Here is a 4,603-nt window from a genome sequence, read left to right on the forward strand (position 1 = left end):
AACCTTGCAGAACCTCCTCTCCATCTTACTTCCTGGATGCAGCACATATCTACGCGTCTCCGTTCAAGCATCTCAACAATTTCACCAGATCTACCTTTCAGCGTACCGACATTGAGAGTGCCAATCCTAACAGTATGGGTGTTGGGGGTGTGGGCCTGTAGCCTGGGAAGGGGAAAAGCAGTGTCGTGTACCTGAAAAGAAAACTTGCAATTGGAAGAATTCATAAGCAAAACAGTACCTACAACCTGCAAACATTTCTCAACCTTAATGCGCTACCCAAAGGTAGGGGAGAGGATGGCCAAGGCCACTAGATGGGTTCCGGGAGACAGCCGAGGTTGATACACACACACATATATACACACACACACACATATATATACACACTTGCCCTTCTCTCTCTCTTTTACCACATCCATCTCTCTATCTGTCTGACTATCAGTTTATCTATTTATCTCTCTGTCTGCCTGTCTATCTATCTATCTGCTTATACATCTTCCATTGTCTCCAAAGCCTCACCCCAAAAAAACAAAAAAACAAAACAATGTTCTGTTATAAACAAAACCAAAAAAAAACACCTGTTTTATATAAATAAGCAAGATCTCTGTATTTTCACAGAATTATATTTGACAAGTTCGAAAGACTATAAAGGTTCTACCGGCCTTCTCTTGACTTACATCTTTTAAGTCATCATGATACCTTCCTTTTAGTTCATTGAATAATCCTACCTCCATCCTCACAATTCGGATGTGAGGCAGCATGTCCTTATTGTCTTTATAAACCCGAGCTTTGTGATGAGCTCTAATCACTCTTGATAGTACCTCATTTTTTTCATTAAAGAAAACAATTTTTTCTTGCTCCTTGGGGTGGGGTTTGGTGATGGGTTTTTAAAAAGGGATGAGGGGAGTTTTTTCGTGTGTGTCTGTAATTGGCTTATTTGTTTTCTTTGTATGGGGAGGGGAGTCTGAGATTTGGGCCTTTTCCTCTTTTGGGATTCAACCATGGTAAATTCCAGTTCTTCCTCTGCGTTTTGAGTTCTATCTTGTGTTTTTTCTTGTGTTTTCTCTTGTGTCTTTCCTTGTGTCTTTTCTTGTCTTTTCAGTTCTTGTTTCTCTTTTTCTCCCATCTCTAGCAGTTCTTTTTGGGGAGAGGCTTCACTCTTTTTTTAGGCTTGCGTTCAGAGCAGATGTTGACAGCATCAGCTTACCCCATCCCTTCAACATTTCTGGCCTTGTGCTTGTCTAAGAAACAATTATTGTTAATAGCAATGGAATCACAGAATCATTTGAGCAATGGTCAAAATATTTTGCAGTACTTCTCGTTGCTCTTTCATATTCTAAGTTCAGAATTCCCCGAGGTTCACTTTGCTTTTCATCCCTCTGGAGTAGATTAAATAAAGTACCAGTTAAGTGCTGAGGTCAATGGTATTGACTACCCTTATCCCACTTCAAAATATCTGGCCTTGTGCCAAAATCAGAACGCATTATTATTATTATTATTATTATACTTTTCTTATAACTGGTATTTTGTAATTTACTATCCACATGAGTAGAGAATCTTTTTTGTCAGTGTGTAATGCATGCCTGCATCCATAGATACATAGAACCACTTATTCATTTACATCTATACACAGATATGGGCATGCATACGTGTGTGTGTGTGTATATATATATATATATATATATATATATATATATATATATACACAGATGCAGATATGTGTTATACACACTTTAATGTGTGTATATGTGTCTATCTGCATGGTTGCTTTCTTTTTCATCCATTCACACATATACATATATATGTATCTACATACCTGTGTGTGTGTGTGTGTGTGTGTGTAAACAAAGGCAGAGAGCTGACAGAATTAATACTGTGCCAGAAAAATTGCTGAGCAGCATTTCTTCCGGGTTTTTACATTCTGAGTTCAAATGCTACCAAGGTCAACTTTGCCTTTCATACTTTCAGGGTTGATAAAATAAGTACCAGTTGAGCACTAGGGTCACTGTAATTGACTGGCCCCTCCCTGAAAAATTTCAGGCCTTGTGTCTATGGTAGAAATAATGTATGTATGTATACACACACACACACACACTTATATGTACTAGACAAAATCCTTTAAGAATAAAAAAAAAATCAAAAAGGAAGCAACACAGTTTCTGTGTGTTTGCATGCGTGTATGTGCATATTTGTGTGTGTGTATGTATATGTATATATATGTATATATATATATATGTATTTATGTACATATACATCATGAACCCGCACATCCACATATGTTGTTGTAAATAGGGTGAGTGTGTGTGTGTGTAGGAAAAACTTTTTTTAAACTGTTGTCCAAAATATTTCAATTAGTGTACATTATTGTACCTTTTTTCATACTATCACACTGATTCCCACTCCATTCACTATAATTTTACACAGGGTTTAACAACCATTTTCTCAATTATAAAAACCACATTTCCCTTTCTGCTTTATCACCAACATCTACACACACACACACTCATTAAGAGAGACTAAAGGGTTGCACAGGTGGCTGTGTAAACACCCCATCCCTCTTCATTGGAACGAAAGCTTCATCCAAATTTTGCCACATCAGCCTTTGTTCCACCCCCTATGCCACCAGTGTGTTCTTCTTAGCATTGCCCCCTTCCCACATCTCCATTATTCATTACCAAACTCTTTTCCTCCTCCGATCGATCATTTCATCATGGTATGAGACAATGTATCATTTTAGCTGTGTATATGCATAATGTGTATTAATGTATGTTGTATTGTTTGTGTGTGAGGGGATTTCAAACTGAAAGTGTTTTTTTTTTCTCTCTTCTTCTCTCATAAAGCAGCGTGACCTATGCCCCTCTCACATTCAGTCCCTCCCCTATAAATATCTTATCGGGCAGCCCTTCTAGTACTTCTGAGATGGTTTGAACCACGACCTCAAGGGTCTGCCCCTTCCAATTTTCAGCCTCTTTTTTCATCTGTAAAATAGACATTTTTCCCTCCTTATCATAAGTTATCGTTGCTGCTATCCAAATTACGTCGTATCCTGCTGGTATTTCTACTACGGCAATTTTTGCCGTTCAATTTCATGCAGAGGGAGCAACTTTGTATCATTTCCGTTCTTTTTTATGAGATTTCTATACTTAAAAAATTCAGCTCTAGTGTTATCATATTATCGCCTATGGCTGCCAAAAGACTGGCTTTTTTCCTTAAACACTTGTTTTACATTATCAGTTTCTTTGTTTGGTACTTTTTCTATTTCTGAGAAATCCTCCTTAGACATTACGCTGAATTCCATTATGTAATTTTACAGAAAAATAAATTCTTTAAAATGGAATATGCAAATTGACAAAAATAGTTTTGACAAAAATTAATTTTTGCCAAAATTATTGACAAAAATTATTATTTTATTTTTTTACTCTGCAAAGGGTAAAAGTTCAAATCACAAAAGGTCCAATAGCAGTTGTTTTCAACAATATCAAAAAATTTCACAATTTTCTGCCCCACAGGGCAAAAATAACAGTTCACAAATTACCAACAGTTCGAATTTCAACAAGTACAACAAACAGTGCAATAACAAAGAGACATAATAACAGAGAGAACTCACAAACAAGCAGCAGACAACAGGAGATGTACCTAAATGATGACTGAGCAAGTTCGCATGACTCCACTTCCACCTGTTGTGGAAGCGGGGAAAGCTGCTTGTGAGGCACTCTGTTTGCTGCCAGGAACCGCTAAAGGGTGGGTTAGGGATGCCGTGGCTAATGATGTGCAGACATGCACTGAGGCTAAGACATCTCTGGCTCTACCTGGATGGTGGCTAGGTGTGGAATTTGCTTGTGAAAGAATTTTTTCCAAAACTGGCCTCCTGGAGGAATTCACTCCTGATTTAATTAAAAGACGGAACACGACTGGATAGTAAAAAGAGTGCCAACAGGCACTTGCGCTAATCCACATGGTAGGCAAGGCCGGCAGCAGGAATACCACCTCGGTATTTTATAAAGGGATGGTAGAGTTTAAGAGCAACAACGCTCTAGGAGAGACTCTGGGGTTTGATAAAAACCAGCTAACCAACCTGCTTCATAGAATTTTCAGGGCAGGGTATTTGGATAATTACCAAAAATCCCTGACCTGGCAGTGCTATAGAAATGCATTACCTGTTCGAGATAACTTGTCTAGAAATGGCATTCCAGTGTCACTGACATGCTCAAGGTGTGGGCAGGATGAGGAAGCTGTCCTGCATGCCCTTGTACAGTGTCCGGAGATTTGGGGTTTGATAATTTACATCGAACATGTGTTGTTGCATCTAGGAAGAATACAGCTGTCAGCTGAGTCTGTGATAAAGACTGTACCGCTAACCGGACTGTGGCCATGCTGGAGCACTGCCTTTAGACGAGCAAATCGACCCCAGGACTTATTTTTTGGAAGCCTAGTACTTATTCTATCGGTCTCTTTTGCCAAACCGCTAAGTTACAGCGACATAAACACACCAGCATCGGTTGTCAAGCGATGTTGGGGGGACAAACACAGACATACAAACACACACACACACATATATATATACATATATACGACAGGCTTCTTCCAGTTTCCGTCTACCAAATCC

Source organism: Octopus bimaculoides, chromosome 1, assembly GCF_001194135.2.
Source record: "Octopus bimaculoides isolate UCB-OBI-ISO-001 chromosome 1, ASM119413v2, whole genome shotgun sequence".
NCBI classification, from domain to species: Eukaryota; Metazoa; Mollusca; class Cephalopoda; order Octopoda; family Octopodidae; genus Octopus; species Octopus bimaculoides.